Here is a 20,593-nt window from a genome sequence, read left to right on the forward strand (position 1 = left end):
AATTCCAACCACATTCTCTAATTAGCTACCTCAATAGGAATTCAGAATGTAATGAATTGGCTAACAGAGTTCCAGTGGAGCTTATCGTAATGAGAGAGTCGGTGAGAGTGGATTCAATTCAAACATCAATCAGAGATTGACGTAAACAGTAATAGTTTTCAATTACTGAACACGGATTCAAATAGTGAGTTTTAATAAAAATAAATCACACCTGGTGAACTTGGATTCACAAAATACCAGAAAGTTATTAGTCTGAAGAAAAAATTTAAAAATATTCTCCTGCCAGAAAACAACTACTTCCTCGGCTGATATCACGTTGGATATTGAATTCTATTCGACATATATCTATGCAAGATACCCCACAGAGGTTGATCTTGTGAATATTTCTCGTTCATCCAGCAGCATGACTATGCTGGAATTATTTTTGGAAATCATATACAGACCTGTTTCATATACAGACTTGTTACTCATCAGTGCAGGAAATATCCGACCTGAACAGCAAAGTATCTGGCCCTCAGTTAATTTCAACGCGGCTCAACTGCATGCATGAAACCTTTTTTTAAGAGGATGATTGTTAACTAGTAACAGGGAGAAGGAAATATTGAGATGAGATAGTTGTTGGTTCACAGATGGATCAAAAACACCTTCTGGTTCTGGTGCAGGTGTTTTCAGTCGCAAACCTAGGACAGAGATATCAGCCTGCCTAGGAACCTATGCGACTCATACGGTGTTAGAAGCTGTTGGCTTCTACAGAGCAACGTCTAAAGTGGTAACGATTTGCTACCATACCATTGCTGGCCATACTGGTCTGGAAGGCAATGAAACTGCCGACTCCCTTGCAAAGGAGGGTGTTGCAAGCAGCTTCATCGGACCAGAACCTGTCATTGGCATTCGCTTCAGATTTTGAAAAATAACGATTAAAGACCTATTTGGCATTAAGATTCATGGACATCTGGCAGAATCTTCCAGAATTGGCTCACTCCAAGGCGTTTGTTCACCCTTGGAAGCTTGATGCCAAACAGTTGTTGGACTACAGTAGGAATGTACTGTAATAACTACGGTAAAAAATTAAAAAGTTCTGAATTGTGGAATTAGATTTCTCAACCGAGAAATCCTCGTGAAATCCCACTAAGGTGTCATCACAATAACATATATGGGTTTTTATATATATATATATATATATATATATATATATATATATATATATATATATATATATATATATATATATATATATATATATATATTATATATATATATATATATATATATATTTGGTAACCCTCTCGCTATTGTTGGGTTTGTTTTATTTGAATAAAATTTGGCAGCGGCTGTCATCAGATGTCATCACATTAAAATTTGGATGTTAGGCAATTCTAAAAGGCTTTAGGTTTCGTGCCGATCGCACGAAGGTCGGTTTTCTCTCTCACTCTATGGTTCCAGTTGAAATGCTTTCCCCTCACTATTCTCTTATCGATAGATTGACAAAAATTATCTCATTTGTTTTTGTTTTCTCAACTTCATTACTCTACGATGATGGCATTTTTCTCAGTCCAAAAGAAAATTGAAGTCCAAGGTTTCAGATATACAGTATAATAAAGCACCGACTCCATAGATAAAATTGAAACAAAACAACGTGTGAAATCTTATATGAAAAAAATGTTGAATTCTATAATAATAGAATATAATATAATATAAAAATAAAACAAATAATTTGCCGCCAATTTGACTATGATATCTATTATTTGATTCAACCTGTTGAACAACTACAAACGTATCAACTGTGTACAAAAATACCTTCAGTTTCAATTTTACTTCAGGAAGAGTGATAACTTCAAATTTTTGCCATTATTCATAAATGTAAGATGAACTCTAGCTAAACTATCAGCACTAGGATCCAACAATATATAACCTCTTTGCAAATAAAAAGTGGGCTCAGACAAAATAATATGTGAACTCTCTAGCAATATCAACTGGTTAGTGAAAAAAAAACAAACAATCACATGGGTGGTTCATGGTCAACCATAGGTTCCGTTGACCCGGTGTGTCTTCCACACCAACACTTTTATTTAAAACTCCCCTGTACCCAATTCCGGCTTTCGATTCCACTACTGATTCTCCTTTATTTTCGCACTACGTGCTTCGAAAAACTAACTCCCCAATAGGCTACCTTCCTCAGCTTCGAAGGCTGAGGGATGAGATTCCCGATTTCGTCTCGATGGGCTCTGGTGACCGACTTTCTGTATCTTTCGCAAGACTCCTGAGCCCTTGCGTCAGCAACGCTAACTACAAAAACCACATCTCAGCGTTTTTTAACTTTCCCAAGAGGATGATCATCGGCAGGATGTAATATATTCATTTGTTTAGTCTAGCCTGACTTGAACATGACCACAACGACGCTCGAAGGTCCGACCGTCATATAGCAGTTCAGCGATTTTTTAACTGAAAAAATATCGACACCAAAGAAACGGGTGAATGACCTCAATATCTATGTATGAAATAATACTTTACGTTTATCATCGTAATGGCAGATATAACAGAACTATGATATCTAACAGGCCTTCTTACAGGTCACTGTCAATTGAATCATCATATGTAGAGACTCGGACTGTCTTCTGACAGTGTGTGTCGCCTCTGTTTTGGAAATGAGGAAACAGTAGAACAGTGAGCCAAGAATGACAGCCTTGTGCATCTTTGCGGCTAAGATTTTTGCCTTAGTGCGGTAAGCCGGTATGATTTTAAGATTCGAGAGTAGGGAGGACATCATTCCACCAACGACTCCAATAATCAGAACAACCATCTTGACAGAGTGATCTGGATAAAGTTTGCGGAGTTCGAAGAGAAAATTTCGATATTTTATCCGTTTTTTCTCCTCTTCTCTGACGATACTCGTCTTGCTTATTAAATTGTATGAGCCTGAGGGTGGAGAATGAGTAGTTCCAATAAATTTGGCACTTCTCGTTCAACACAATGGATTCAATATCCCCTGGAGTGTAGGGCAATACCGGTGTCTCGTCAATACCGTAAGAGTGCCGTATATGCTAATATAGCTCTCTTAGGGCCTCGTTATGTCGATGGATATAGGCCGAGACCGCATATACTGGACATGCTGATAGCAAGGTGACAGAGTAGTGGTCACCTCGTTCATAGTCGAAAACTATATCGAGTTCATCAGCTGCTCGGGCAGCTGCCCTGAAGATAAATGCTACAATTTCTGCAGAGAAGGGGATGCGAACTCATGACGACTTTACAGGCTGTGTCCAGTACCATTCTGTCATGTAGACACTCCAAACTCAAAAGTCCACGGTCTCCCTGTTGTCTGTGGAAGTACAACCGTGATACGGAGACACGGCAAACATATTTGTTGCAGCAACTTTGTTCTTCCACGACAGTTCCGATGACGAGATCTTTCGAAGTTTGTGCTGATACTTGCCGCGGAGAGAGTTTTTCACTGCTGGTACCTCTTGTGAGTGATATTGTTCCACCCCGAGGTAAGTATACGTCTCTCCGGCATCTAGAAATGCAGAAGAGAAGGGGACTGAGGGAATCACCCCTTCTGAAAGTGACCCACTTTGTTTTCACTCTTGCTTGACCAGATGTTATGGTGAAGCGAGTTCGCCAGAGTGGTATCAGTTGTTCAATGCTTCTCACTATTTTGTCGGGTACTGCAAGGGATCTGAGCAAATGCAAGATGAGCTCATGCAAAATTGTATCAAATGCCTTACGGTAATCGATCCAGGCCATAGAGACGTTACGCTTATATTGTATCGAGTCCTGCGTTACACATCTATAGATGGGCAGGTTCTCTTTACATCCAGCGACTCCTCTCTTCGACCGTCTCTGCTCATATATCCGATCGAACACTCGGTTAACTGCGGTGAGTATTCGTGTGTATAAGATTTGTTTTAAAAAAATGTGTTTTTCCGTTAAACAGCTGTCGCACCCCTACGAACGACAACCCTCAGAAATCGAAACTTGTGCGAGCTAAGGATCAACGAGGTCTTACCATTCAACGTGTGTTTCCTAACACTGTTTGGACGGTAGCAAGTGAAGATCGATCGTTCAGACTAGGACTTGAAGCACCGACCAACACGGCAGTCAATTCGAGTGAGTGAACAAAGCACCCACGCCGAACCGCTTGGCTACCAACCGACCGATAAACAAGTGCTCGTAAACAACTTATAACACGAATTCAAGTACGTTATCGATGTGTAATTCTTAGGCTCTGCTTTTGGGGATAAGATTGGTCTGCCTCTCGAGAAACCAATCCGGAATCGGCTGCTGTGTTGGAAACTTTGGCCAGATGGCGGCGGGTGCTTGGTAGTTTTTTCCACCAATAGGTTTTCAGTCAATCTGGGCCTGGAGCAGCAAAGTTCTTGGAATCCACAAGGGCTCTTTGAACGTTATCCGGGTTATCGGGTTGCGCAGTTCATTGAGCTCAGGCTGTCGAAGCTCTCTGTTGGAAGCTTCGAACTGCGCTAGGGCTGGAGTGTCTAAGTTGAGTGGCTGCGGGTGTTCATAGGTATCCTGTCAGAAGGATTCCAACTGATCAGCGGTCGGCTGATTATCCACAACACGTGAAGGCTCTTGGAATAAGCGAGAAGGTTTCTCGCGGAACCTAGGGGTTTCCGCGATACTTCTCGCCCGCCTCACTAGTGACTTCTTAGCAGCTCCTAACATTCGTATCTTATCAAGGCAGTGCTGTTTGTTGATCAGCAGCACGCCTCAACTTAAAATGTGATAGATACGCCGTAGATTGGCGGCTATTCGCCGCACTGCAGCCGTGAAGAACCTGTTGGCCGCCCTGTAATCCATCACACATTGTATACGAGACGCGTGTTGTCTCGCCGACGTGATCTTAGCTTCCATCTTGTGTACACGCCGTTCAATCTTCCAACCTGCAAGGCCGAGATTTCGTCCTTCCGATTCGGAAAGCGATTGGACGACGCTATACACGGCGGTGTATCTTCTGTTATAACACTATAATCCTACGCATCCAAACAAGCCAGTCCTTGCGGCTTCAGGGGCCTAATTCTGTGGAGCACCCTGCGTGTTCTGATTGACTCCATTGGTGGCATGATGCGAGTCTTCTCACCAACCGTGTCAACGGGTGGAGAGGAGACTCGCATCATGTCACTATTATTATCGAATACATTCATATGTGTCACATGTAACCGCCTATACTCGTCGCACTGCCTCTGGAGAACAGAATAATCTTTCACGAATAAAAACGTCTTTGTCATTATTAATGGGCGGCGGAACTGCAAATTGAAACGCATTGTTGTGTAAATTTATCATTTATATTGTGCCAACAAATTCCTCACAAATTTAATTTCGTCGTTAGGAAGTTCTATTAAAGTTGCCTGTTTATTTTATGAGCTAGTAAAACGAATAGGCATCCATTTGACTGTGATTTATGGCAAGACATTTCATATCATTTGACTCCAGTGGCGGTTGGACGAGATGAAAATTAAATAACTTGTCTAATTTTTCCTCTATAATCGGTAGAAATGAAATACATACTGAAATCGAGCAAGGTGTCCCCTAAATTGTGATATTTCCACCTGTACCACTAGTCCTTGAATCAATGGAATTAATGAAAAAACCAAAAATGTTACAGATCCCATCGAAAAATCAATATACGTGGGTGTTGGAAAAATAAAGTGAATTTCCAAATTTTGCGGGGTACGTACGTTCCATTGGTTTTTTTATTTCCTCATGTTCGTACACACATCTCCAACATATGTTCACAGTTACAGCTGTTGATTTTGTTGCTGAGAGGCATAAAAGTTAGAAGTGTTTTGCGTGTTCGGTGATTTTCCGCCATCGAAACCATGTATTGAAGAATTTGCACCGAATTATGAGTAAACAATGGAATTGAGTGTTGCACTTGACAGGATCATACGGTGATTGTACTCTGAGTCATAAAAATGTTTACAAGTGGTACAAGTTTCTCACAGAATGAATTTCACTAGTTCGGACTTCCATTGTCTAATATACAACAATGATTCGAAATCCCTGAAACAACTAAAAAACGAGAATTAAAAATGAATAGCTGAAAATAACAATTATATTAACCTGAAATGAAAGAATAGTGAGATAAAATACAAGTAACAATAGAACAATTAAAAAAAAATTAAAATAAAGTATAAAAATTATAAAGAAATAAAACAGAAATGAAAATAAAAAGTTAAGAGATTCTAAGCCACGTTAGTTCACGACGTTTCGATTGTTAGTATCTACAATGGTCTTTGGGTGATGACTGGACTGATTCCTCCGAGAGATGACTATTTATGGGTCGTTCGAGTACTTTCACTTATCCCCGCTTTCAATTTTCTCCGCTTCACTGGTTCAGTGGGAGATAATCGTCTGGCGGGTGTTGGCCATTTTTCGCTTGATGATGGGATTCCATATGTTGCGTATCTCTACGCTAACTTGGCTGAATACGTTGTTGGACAACATGTATGGGGCTTCCTTGAATTTCCTCCTGAACCAATGTTCCTCTCTGTGTATGATCTAAGCTTGGGACCACTCGATGTTGTGTTGATGGGTCCAAACATGGTCTGCTATTCCTGATTTGCTGGTTTCCCTTCGCTGTGTGTGTTTCTTATGCTCGGCAATGCGAACATCCATCTCGGTATCCTCTAAGCTGCTACGGATAGTGTTACCGGATCTGAAGCAGGTTCTGATGTTGTACTTGGAACCAATTCTTCTTATCCTCTCCGATAATCCTCTAATGCAGGGAAGTGCAAGCATTGGTTGAGATGGCTTCTCTTCCTTGCGAGGCTCCTGCTATCTTCTAGCCAAAGTATTTTCACAATCGCTTTGGAGTAGCCATTCCGTTGAAGATCATTTTTGTTGATGTCTAGTTCCTTCGTATTACAGATCCCGAAAGCACGGTTAATATAGTAGAGTCTTGATGATTCCTCTTTTGGTCGATTGATGGTGGTTGGATTCGTGGTTCAGATACTGTTCCGTGTGAGTGGGTTTTCGGTATACAGATGTTTTCCACTTAGTGTCGGTCCTCTTTACCGAAACGTCTAAGAATGGCAATTCGTTGTGGATTTTCTTCTCCATTTTGGAAGTGATGTCAAGAAAATGTAAATGACGGCGCTTGCACTGAACCTCCAAACAACCGATACAAATTTTGATGAGGTGAAGAAAATTTTCATGGAGAATCGTTGAACCACTACCGGAGAAGTTGCTGTCAACAGCGATCCAGATTTGCTGTAAAGGATTATAACTGGTTACGAATCATGGGTATACGGTTATGACATCGAAACCAATGTTCAATCGTCCCAATAGAAGAGCCCAAGAGGGCAAAACCTACACAGCACGTTAAGTTCGATCAAAGGTCAAGGTTTTGTACACTGTTTCCTTCTATTACCATGGCGTAGTGCATCAGGAGTCCTTGACACATGATCGTACGGTCGATAAGGAGTATCATTTTGAAGTTATGCATCGCTTGTCGAAAGCAATACGAAAAAACTTTCGGTATTGTGGAAAAACAACTCATGAGTTTTGCAATACGCTAATGAACCTGCTCACTCGTCATAGCTTGTTCGTAAGCTTTTGGACAAAAACAACACCGTAATCATGCCTCAGCCACCATATTCATCAGAAACGTCCCCCTGCGACTTTTTTCTGTACCCAAAATAGAAGAGACTCATGGAAGGACGGCGTTCTGCAACGATTGAGGAGATAAAATCCAAATCGCTGAGAAAGCTGTAGGACATACTAAAAAGTGCATATCAGAACTGCTTAGAGGATTGGAAAACACGCTAGCACAAGTGTATTATATCTATATCTTTGGGGCTTCTCTGGACGGGACGAAATAGAAATTGACGAATGAATAAATGTTTTAGACATATTAGATCAAGCCAAAGTGGACCATATCACTTCCTTTGAAGTTTTAACAACTTTCGATGTGTGCCTAAATCACAGTTCAACAACAAATTTCATAAACAGGATTCAGGTTTACCAATGGGCTCACCCCTCAGTCCACTTTTAGCAGACATATTTATGAACAACTTGGAGACCACTATAGTGAACTCTGACCTGGGTAAAAAACATATTCATTTTTGGTACAGATATGTAGACGATATTTTCGCCAGTTTCAGAGATACTACACGACAGCTGAACTAATTAATGACATTCATGAACAATCTCAATAGCAACATTCAGTTCACACTCGAAATAGAGATAGAGAAACAGATGAGTTTCTGAGACCTGGCCATTACACACAATCAGGATAAATTTGAGTTCAATGTTTTCAGAAAACCCAGCTGTGAAGACATCACTATCCCAAGCGATTCTTTCCATCCAGACAGTCATAAATTAGCAACCTACAATTCAATGTTGCACAGAGCATTCTTACTGCCTTTGTCTGCAGACAATCTAGCTAGGGAAATTGATATAATTTCATAGATAGGTCATAATAATGATTTCAACGCAGCAGATTCCATCCAGAAGTTAGTCAGGAAACAAAGCCGGACATTCACTCAGATTAATATACCCTCAGGTCAAACAACCAGAAATCAAGAAATGGGTAACGCTAACATATTTTGGAAAAAGAACAGAAATAATAGCAGGTTTATTCAGAAAAAACAATGTGGAAGTAGCATTTAGACCACATGCCAGGTTATCTCATATCCTTTTCAATGCCAAAGATGAGGTCGACAAGTTGGAAAAATCTGGAGTTTATAAGCTCAAGTGTCCGGAGTGTAATAGTGTTTATGTGGGACAATGTGGCCGAAATTTCCAAAAACGTTATGCTTAACATGAAAGATTCTTCAGACTAGGAAAGAAAAATACGGAAATTCTGCACTATGCAAGAAAAACTTGCAAACTCAATTATTTAGTACCTATTAGTACCAATAGGGGTGGTAGGATAATGGCGAATGTAATGAATCAGTATTAGTTTATTGTACAAGTTTGAAAATATCCTTATAGGACGAAACTGCAGTAACGTTAGTTACAAATAGAAGTGGTAAAAAACATAGAAATTTTCATTTCTCTTTTCATAATAAATGTTTTTTGAGAAAAATAAAAATTCATTTTATTTTTTGAACAGAGAGGTACTATGTTGAAAAAGTTACATTGGATGATAAAACATTCGATAATAATCAGTTACCCCGAAGTTGTGGAAAAATTATGGATTGAAAAGTTTCTTTCCACGACAAATCAATATTTATTTTCATCTTCTACCGATTTCCTGGAGTCTCTGAAGTCCACTAAATACTCATTAGAACAACAAGAGGATTGTTCTGAATTCTTTGGGTTCTTGTTGAATACTCTTCATGGGCAAAACAATAGCAGAATCAATACTCCTGATCGCTCTGGATTGAATGATTCCATACAGTCTATCTTGTCTTGTGTTTGTAAATCTTTTGCTGGAAAAATTCTCACTTGTTCAATTTGTAGAAAATGTTCAAGAGTTAGCAAGAACGTATGTGAATTTATGGAACTTCAGCTAGCGTTTCCTAATAAGACTAATAATCAGTCCGCTCGAAGTTATTGTTAAATCATCTGAAAATGGAATTTTTAACAGGTGATGATCGACTGTATTACCAAACATGCGCCAAACTAACTGACTGTTATAAGGAAACAAGTATAGCTGAGGCAACGGTCAATCTAATAATAACCCTGATGACCTTCAAACATGAGTCAACCTCTGACGGAAGCACCAAACTCTTTCGAAGGTTCGAAATAGATGAACACTTCAATCTAGCAGACCACTATTATAATCTTCATGTAGTCATTGTTCACTGTGGTTCTGGCTTTGATTTTGGTCATTATTACGCATTGGTCAAAGACGAAACGGACTGGTTTAAGTTTGACGATAGTCGTGTTACGAAGTGTTCTGGCGACGCACGACGTATTGGATTTTTGGAGACACCCTTCATTTTGTTTTATGAGAGAAAGGACATTGGCAGATCAAGATCTTCAGATGATGAGGTGCTGCAGGTTTTTTCGGGTTTTCCTGCAGCTGAAAAAGGAATTGCACCACTGGAATCAATGAAGTTGCCTCGGAGTTCCAATTAATTTTTATTTTTGTTGTTTATTATTTAAATAAATGAAGCTTTGTATTTGAAAAGTGGTGGATGATACGCGGTCGTTATTATTATAATAAGATTAAATTATCTCTGATTATAATATGATTGCAAGTTAGGCCAGAACTTTTATTTCAGGTGACAAATTGAATATTTTTGTCAGGGTTGTAATTTTTCGAAGCACACAAGTGAATTGATCTCCCAAGACAATTCTCCGGAGTATAAAGAATCTCCGATATGTCATTAAAATCGTACCGTATCAATATCTTGCTGTGAGGGGTAATAAAGCACTTTTAGTGCCACGTTATCACGATAGCCCAAACAGTGCCGAGTTCTCTTATATGGGACACTACTGCTGACCTCAGGAAAGCAAATTCCAGATATTTTCATCATCACTTTTATTATTCATATAAACCTTTTGAAGTCGGAAATGAATGGTGAATCCACAACCACCCACCAGTTTTTCATTTAGACCTTTGATGTCGTGTGTAACGGCTTCATCTGTAGAATTCTCAGGAATGCTCATACAATTGATTGGAACTCATACTGATTTCGGACCGTGATTGAGTATAATCAACATATATCAATTAGTGGATATCATTGAGAACATAACTCTTTCTGATATCGTTAAATTTATATCGTTTGATGCCCAAAACTCATTTCCAATTGAAACAATTAAACTATTTGTCTGTCTCAAAATCATTTCCAATTCAACAGAACGTTCAATTCATGTAGCGATGAGCTGATAATGGAAAACTTGTTGAATGTTTTGCTAGGGTTGATTCTAATAATTCAATAAATTTTCTATCTGATTTTTATCAAACTTGAACAAATTGCTGTCAACAATGGATACAAGGTGAACATTATCGATTTCATTCATTTCGAATAACTACGAAACAAGTCATACAACTTTTCTATACTATTTTATAGTACGATTTGTTTTAAGCCCCAAAATAGGCCCCAGTTTCGACGATAACCTGTTCATTGTTTCGACGATAACCTGAAGTCATTTTCAGCGAGAATCCTCTTGAAGTGTGAGAATATAATAAAATCTCTGAGGTAATCACCTCAGTCCCCTTCTCAGTATTATTATTATTATATTATACTATGCGCATCCCATAATACTGATATCACAAGTTTGTTAGCCAACTGTTGCGTCTTCGCACAATTTGGAATCGGTTCACTACGTGGAATCCTTTCAAAAGATCATCGTTTTGAATCATGTTCGATCCATTGTCACATATCGACGCATAAATTCAGGTTTTTTCATGATGAATCAGCTTTAAACATTGCTCAGAATCATCAATCATTTGTTATTTTCGGTCGACAGTGACATCGCGCGGCACCCACTTTGAACATATCCATGTACGATATGTCCTACACATTCCTTTGATATCTTCAGAGCCTCAGCTATCTTGATCAACTCCACTTTGCGGTCATTTAAATTTATTTCGTGGATTTTTTCGATGTTATCCTTGGCAATAGTCACTTTGGGGCATCCATTCGGTCTATCGCCCTCGTTCAAACTAGCAGGACTTCTCAACTGTTGATTTTCCTGGTACAAAGTCCGAATGATATTTATCTAGCCAAGTCTTGGCTTCAACAGTATTTTTTTTCACCAAAAAGCAATGCTGTATCAACACACGATATTACTTATGATCCATTTTCTTCAAACTAACAGAAGGCGCTCCACTCAAAATGTTATATCCTACAAACTAATAGTCCGAAAGCTGTGAAATTTGTATACGTGTCTTTTGAAGGTTAGAGTTAACTAAAAATTATATGGATGTAATACCAGTAGCCCTACCTTTGTGATGGTTCTTGTCCAAAACTTCATATTTGTCAAACAGGGAGAACCTTCTCCCAAATAATGACATGGTTCGAAACTGAATCTTTTGGAATACCTGAAACAGATGAAAAAACTCTGAAAATTGAGAGAATTCTTTCTCCTTGTTGAATCTGTTTTTCGATCTGGAAATTGGTAGTTGATTAGTCATATGTTCCATTCAATGAGTTGTTGAAATTCCTTTCAAAATGTTCGAATTTTCAATTAGTTTCTACCTAAACTCAGGTAGAATCAGTAAAAACAATGTGGAAGTGGCATTCAGACCACATGCCAGGTTATCTGATTTTCTTTTCAATGCCGAAGATAAGGTGGACAAGTTGAAGAAATTTGGAGTGGGACAATGTGGTCGAAATATTCAAAAATGGTATGCTGAATATGAAAGGTCCTTCAGACTGACAAGAAATGATTCGATGTTTTCAATTCATTCCTTGGCATGCAACCACAAATTCCCGAATCTATGAAAATTTTGCACTATGCAAGGAAGAAGGGTTGCAAACTCAATTATTCAGAATCCTTGGAAATTCACAACTATAAAAATTGCAGGTGTAACCTGTTAAATGATAAAATCGATTTAGTTTACTCACCGGTTTTCAAACCAGCATAACCGCATTGTAACTAGTAAACAAAAGACAGGTACTCAATCAAGCCAAGTACCTCTATTATTACCTACAGGGGTGCTACATAAGGGCTAATTGAATCAACCATTGTTAGTTTAATGTATAAGTTTGAAAATATCCTTATAGGACGAAACTGCAGTAACGTTAATTACAAATAAAAGTGGTAAAAAACATAGAAAGTTTCAATTCTCTTTCCTTCATTATGATCTCTCACCACGTAGTAACGGCTACATCCATCAATTTCAAAAATCATCAGTCTTCAACTAGGTAGAAGATCACAGGATTCAGAAAACAGGTGTTGCAGTGGCAAATGTAATATGCGTTCTTCAGTCTTAATATGCTTCATCAGGGAGATCTAATCGAAACAGCAAAGTGATTATCACTATTGAAGTAAAAAACAAGTATTTTTGAGTGATATCTAGTTGAATGGTTTACATTTTAGAAGACAACATTGTTGTGTTTTTATCCTGCCTGAATGGGTGAGGTTCCATTACATTAAAATCATCAATACACATGGAGTCATCAGTCGAATTATCAGTGCTGAATAAAATACTTTTAGGAACAAAGTACCCTTTTTTATCGCTGCTTCCATGGTTTATTTGAATTTCCAGGACAATATAAAGAATCAAAATGTAAGTCTGAGCTACCAGCAACAGAAACTCAACCAAGTTGAAACGCCCTTTGTCTGACTCGGGTTCAGAGCGAACTCAATTGTAATTATCCCCTACTGCAACACTATCCATACCGAAAGTAATTAAGAGACGTTTATAATTCTGTCGACACAATGATTTGATCTATGTCGAGATGCAATTAGAAATCAGAACCTGTTGTGTTATAAATTAATAATTTGCAGCAACTCCAAAGGGTGAATGATTACTTTGATCATACTTTCGTCTGGTTCCTTGCTATAATTATGTACGATTTTGCCTAGTTCGTAAACAATAATTATTTCGTGGAGTATAATGACGAAATGAAGGGGTGACTTGTGTGGAAGCGTCTCCTTTATATCTTTCAAGGTTATATTCCAGATTTGTTTTTCATGTGAAGCCACTTATAAGAATCTTTCGCTTGACATTTCAAAGCTATCAACGCTATTGCTCATTCGCAAACTGTAACGAAACGATATTGATACATCCATTGAAGTTTTATAGTATCTTGTGAACGTCACCGTAGTTTCGATAACGTCATGTTGATGCTGGTTCGATCCCTGCTTTAGGACTCCACGGAATGCTTGTATAGCCATTCACTAAGCGAGGCTAGGAATACCACTAAGCCTGTCTCGAAACAGCAATACACCCTCGTCAATCCTTAATTTGTGAGGGTTGGACTTCTACTATGTTATTTTGTTCCCATCGCATTGCTAAATAACAAATTTTCAGTTGAAAAATTAAATTCTTTTGATGAACTTTTGAGGTCTTGTAGTATTATCAGGTATTTTCATGAGTCTACTCTGTAGTGTAATATTACAGTGGATACTTATTTAATTTCAATCAGAATGAGCGTCATTTGTGTGCTTGGGATTCGATAAAGTCGACGGAGGTTATTTATGCCTGGTCCTGATTGGCGAAGGTTTTACCGATTAGAAAGTCGAAAGTGATTGAGAAGATGGTAGTCGGTTAGCGAAACATCTGGGGAGTATGTTGGCTGAGGCAGAACTTTGACGCCAAACAAAGAAGAATTTGTGTCGATCATTCAAATCGTAGGGCGCCTACTTTTTGAGCTTTCTGACTTCTCCAATGTCCAGTTCTTTCACCATCCCACGTTATGTTTGTGATAGGTGTCTCCACTAGGGTCCTCGAATCCTCGTTTTGAATGTTGTATCATCATCAGTGACAACAATTTTAAATTACGGCCCTGTCGTTACTTCAATTGTAAATTGTTTCGACAACTCATTAGCCATTGGCTAATGAGCCCAATACCGGTCTGCAAGTGTGCCCGTTCCAAAATTGAAGGTCAACTCTTTCAGTTGATTAGTCAATTGTATATGCAGGAAATTTTCTGGTGAGATTCCTGCACTGACGCCTGTTGGATATAATTCAACGCCTTTTGTGGTATTAGCTAGGAGAGTAGTTACCTACTCTGTAAGTATATCCGAGACTGGCTTTGAACATTTGAAGTTCATTTCTTCAGATAAGTTGGAAATATTTGTAAAAAATATATATTGACAGATTAATTGAAATTCACCAACAATAGTTGGTCTAACAGAAATATCCATTGAAAGTAGATTAATACAAATGAACGTTTATATAGAGAAACCAATTTCCAAGAAAAGTTCGGAATGAACGTTTCGATGGGAATTGTGTGAACAAACATCCTTAGCCATTTATTTTACGATGGTCATTTGAATAGTGAAATGTATCTTCATTTTTCATTAAATGGATACAATGGCTACTTAGATGACTTGCTACTGAATATCCGCCATGAAATACAATTTTGTCAACAGGACGGTACTCCTCCCCACAATGCAGCAATAGTTAAGGGTACATTCTGGTTTATCCACCCAAGATGCTACTCTTTCTCTAGTCAATCATGTTTTATCCAAATTTGAAAATGGCGAAAAATCGATTAGTATTCTATTTGATTTGTCACGTGCATTTGATACCATCAACCATCAACTTCTCCTCGATAAACCTTATGATACTGGAATTCGAGGCCAAAGTCTAAAATGGATTGAGACTTATCTGACTGGCAGATCACAATCTGTTAAGGTTAGGCTCGAATCTGGAATATATCATTCTGAAAATCGTTACATATTAACAGGTGTTCCCCAAGGTAGTGTCCTGGGTCCTACTCTCTTTCTCTTATTCGTCAACAACATCTCTAATATTAATCAACAACATTGTACTGAACAGTTTGCTGATGATACGTCCTTCTTATTGAGTTCTTCTCCTTGTGAAGGGTTATCTGACCAGACTGATGTTGCAGTTGCTAAATGCTTGATTACTGCGCCTGAAACGGCCTCGTACTAAATAGCAATAAATCTAATACCATTGTTTTCTCGCTTAGAGAAATGGACTGCAGAAATGGAGCTAATACTAAATTTATTGTGCAGAAAAAATCAGTCAAATTCTTAGGGTTGAACATTGACTCCCAATTATCCTGGAATGATCATATTGACTCTATTTCTATAAAATTATCCAAGCATTGTTTCGTCATTTGGAATCTCAGAAATTCTGTCCCTATAAATATTTTATTGAGTTACTACTATGCCTATGTTCACTCAAGTCTAAATTATTGCTCAGTCTGCTACGGTAACAGCAGCAAATTGAATGATCTGTTGATTGCTCAAAAAAGATACTAAGAACCATGTGTTTTGAAAAATATGATGATTCGTGTAAACAGTTATTTACTGAGTTACAAATTTTAACTGTGATATCCATGTATATTTTTAATTGTGTCACTTACATTAAGAATCATTACAATGAGTTTCAGCAAAGGGATACTATCCTCATAATTGCTGGTTATACTCACAGGCAAAATTATAATCTGATAGTTCCTGTACACAAATCAACATCTGTATCAAACGGACCTCATGTTATGTCAATAAAAATATTTAATAAACTTCCAACGTTCATCAAGAATATTTCAAATCCCATCAATTTCAAAAATAGCGTTAAAAATATTTTCCACAAAAATGCCTTCTATTCACTTGATGGATATTTTCAAACTGATCTGGCTGCTTGACATCACCATTGTTTGCTTGCTAATATTCTACTGTTTACACTATGTATTTTTTTTCAATTGTTTTATATAATTATCTCCTACATCTGCTATTAATTTAATTTTTTTAAGTATGTTCCATATTTTATCACTTGATATTTTTCAACTCCAATCTTCACTGTGTATATGACGATTTCCATGCTTGTAAAAAAGTCTCAGGAAAAATAAAGTATTGTATTGTATTCAGATGCAATATTCCCAAAAGAATGGATTGGAAACGATGGACCAGCTCGACCCCCATATCTTACTTCTTTAGATTTTTGTCTGGGGATACATAAAAGATAGAATTTATTCAACACCAAGTGCAGATATCGAACATCTCAAACAGAAAATAAAAGATGCATGTATTAGTATTAGGAATTGTCTGGATCGACAACTTATGTGCATTCAACAAAGAGGTCATCAATTCGAGCATTCAATGTAGATTGCCATGTAGCTTTGATTTTCCGATGATGGTGGTTGTTTCAAATGAAACGCTATAAAAATATCAAATGTGATATACCCTTGGATTGTGAATTTATCGTTTTTCCAATATCTGTAATAAAAAAGACAGGTCCATATTTCAAAAAAAGTTGATGGTGGCCATGTTGACACGAAACGTTTTATCGAATATTTATCATTACATCGTCATAGTACACTTCGAATACAATAACATTTTCCTTTTACATTTTTTTGAAATCCTCCTAAATAACAATTCCATTCGAAAAAAACGAAAAACAGCATTTTTGGTTTTTCCCGTATAACTCAAGAAGGGCAAGAGTCTCCGTAAATTTTCTTCGACCACTGTATTGTTAAAAAGTATTACTGGAGTTTTTTTCCAACACCAATCCGTTATTTTAACACCTCGGCACGTGTTTCGATCACTAAGTGATCATCTTCAAGGGCAAGATCAAACAGTTTGATCTTTCTGTGATATTCATTACTACACTAAAGGTTACAAAAAGTGCATCACAAGTACATTGTATTGTTCTCGATAACAGTTAACTTTATCCCATTTCGCAACTATTACGGCTTAGAATAGAGCTATGTTATCACATAATGAAAGGAACGGCCTGTATACCACGACTCTGTTGATTGAATATTTATTGAGATACGGAACATGATATTGGAACGGACGAAACTTTCGGAACAACGTAATAATTTCGTCTACTCAGCAGCCTAGTATAGTTACTGCAAAGCATGGAATGGTGATGCAAGTACTATTGTATCACTTTTTGTGTACTCTCGAGAATGTAACAAAGTAATGAAAAATAGTATAAAACCCTTTCATGGTATCCCTAATAACTTCAATTACACACTTGGACCTTTAATATTTTCCTCCTGTGGCCAATTCATCGCGAAATCCCAAAAAAGCAACAGGTAACATTACTGATAGATATATAGCTCGATATTGAGGTACTTAATATTTTTACGATCTCACATCGTTTCGGACCATTAAGTCAATGAAATGATGATAAATTTATGGAGCATATCCTCGTAGTTGAACATAAAACACATCAGCTCCCGAGAGCTTACCGAATAGAAACTCTTCCTAATACAAGAGTTTCATAACTTTCCAGAAGTTTCGGTGTATATTAGAATTATGAAGTATATTAGATATGAAGATGAATGTTCACTTATATACTTCTTAATTGGTTCTCTTTCATCCATATAAAATGTATAGATGGATGGTTAGATGGAAAGATTATGCACAGAAACCTCTTTCAAATACAAAAGGAACTGTATTCGATCATAAACATTAGATTGCAAACAATAAGTGTGCACCCCAAAAATCCATAATGGAATTAGAAATCGCATTTTAGTGAGGAAGATCTCTGAGGGTTTTCGTTCTTGAGTGAGAGACAGCAGGTTAACGAAAAACAACAGACAGAAATGAAAGATATGTCATACAAAAAAACTGCCCTACATAGTATATCGAAATGAAGGTTTATTAAAAGAAAAGCTCAAAGTTTACGATTCTATCTAACTGGAAGATACAACTCTGCTTCAACAAATTGGTGGAGAAGTAAATAATCTAAAGGAGGCATTAAGCAACATTGATGTCTTGTCAACAACACAACACCTTTGCGAATGTAGTACTTGGTGTGCACTATTGATATACTGTGTAACTAGTTTTTTTTCTATACAGGGCGTTGTTCCAACGAAAATTCGACACCCCTCTCTTTAAGTCAGAAATGGGAGTGAATTCGAAAATTTCAAAAAAACTTCAATTTCTGTCTCAAGGGGGACTAATTCTGATATGGAAATCATACCCGAACTTCATTCACCCCCTCCAGTCAGCAACTACCCCCCTATTTTTTTCTATGGCATGGGGGTCGAGTGATACATTATTTGAATGGTCTTTCATTCCTCTATGACTTCTTATATTTGATATATGATGGAATCGGCCGATACTTGATGAAAATCCATAACTAACGTATTCCAAAACGCTTTATTGTGAGATTTTCACTATATTGTTTTACAAAAACGCAACACGTGTTTCGCCATACAATGGCTTCATCTGGCGTGTCTTTGAAAGACACGCCAAGTGTTTTTGGAATACGTTACTTCTGATATTTTTTTCGAAATTGGTTCGTTCGTTATTGCGAAATCAAATGTTGAGCGTTTCATTTGAGAAAAAACAGAAAATTCGATGTCGTTCATTTGAATGAGATCGGAGGTCTTCTAGATTTGTAGGCTTAGTAGAGGACACTTTCGACTTCAGGTGTCTCCACAGAGAGAAGTCCATCGGTGTGAGATCAGGTGATCTAGCTGGCCATTCCACTGGACCCCTTCTGCCGGCCCAAAGAAAACTTTCGTTCATAAACTGTCTCACCCGAACATAAAAATGTGGGAGCGCACCATCTTGCTGGAATGTTATTTCATTTTCTACTGAATTGTCATCATTTTCTAAAATTTGTGTAATCATGGGATCTACACAGTGTCGTAATATACACACATCGGAAAAGTCTAGGGATATTTTTATACCATACTGAATATCATAAAAATAAATGCATGAGGTCGTTTAATTTCGATTAAATTGGTACACTCGACCACCCTGTAGATTTCCATGGGTTGAACAAAGCCTGCAAAAACGGTAACTGATCTTTTATCAAGTTTTTCACAAACTGTAGATTTTCGGCTAAAATGAATAATCTGAAAGTGTCGAGTTTGTACATTCTATGCAGTTCTTGCTCAGCAATTAAACTGGAAATATTGTGGAAATATTGTGTGGAAGTGATGGAACGCCATCACTTACCATTGGCTGAGATGAATAGAGCTGTAGGGCTTCTTCAAGGTGGCATGAGACAAAATGATGTAGCTCTTCGTTTGGGGGTCTCCCAAAGTGTAATCAGTCGATTGTGGCGGCGTTTCCGTGAAACTGGCAGTCCAGCCGAACAACATCTAGGGCGAGGACGCGCTACAACTGCAGTTCAAGACCGATTTTTGGTCTTAACCGCAAGAAGACAACCGACAATCACAGCACCTGAGTTGGTTAACGTGTTGCAGCAGAAGCACCAGGTCTGCTGTAACTCGTTATACTATCAGAAATCGACTGCATGAAGCAGATCTCCACTTAGATGTCCACCTTTGTCGAGAGGCAATCGCGGTAGAAGATTAGACTGGTGTCAAGAACATCAAAACTGGGATGCAAATGATTGGGCCACAGTTTTGTTTACAAACGAATCCAGATTTGGATTTCATCCAGATTCTCGTCGAGTAAGACTGTGGAGACGACCTGGAAATAATGAACGTTTGAGACACGTCCAGGAAGTCCACACGTACAGAGGTGGTACAGTAATGCTATGGGGCGGAATCATGATCGGCGGCAGAACCGATCTCGTTTTTCCAAATCGCTCCCTCACAGCTCGACAGTACCTCGACACCATTCTTCTACCTATCGTCCGTCCGTTTGCTGGTGCTGTTGGTGAAAACTTCCACCTAATGCATGATAATGCTCGTCCGCATGTCGCGCGTCTAGTGACTGACTGGCTCACCAACGAAGGAGTTGATTGTATTGCCATGGCCAGCACAATCACCGGACCTGAATCCCATCGTGCTTGTGTGGGACATGCTTCAACGAAGAATTACTCCGCATATGGGAAACATTCACACAAAGTTTCAATTGAGAGAGCTTTTAATCGCTGAATGGGCAAATGTACCTCAACAAGACATTGACAATCTCATTTTGTCGATGCACGATAGATGTAGGGCCGTAATGAACCAGCGTGGAGGCCATACTTTGTACTGATTCCAATTTTTTTTGTATTATGATTTTTTTTCGGGGTGCCAAAGAAGAGCCATATTTTTTTTTAGTTTTGCTTATATGCGCACTCAGTATTTTTGACCATTCAATGATTTTTGTTGTAAGTTACATT

This window comes from Leptinotarsa decemlineata, unplaced genomic scaffold (assembly GCF_025532065.1).
Source record: "Leptinotarsa decemlineata unplaced genomic scaffold, Ldec_3_MD MMD2_tig00001719_RagTag_RagTag, whole genome shotgun sequence".
NCBI classification, from domain to species: domain Eukaryota; kingdom Metazoa; phylum Arthropoda; class Insecta; order Coleoptera; family Chrysomelidae; genus Leptinotarsa; species Leptinotarsa decemlineata.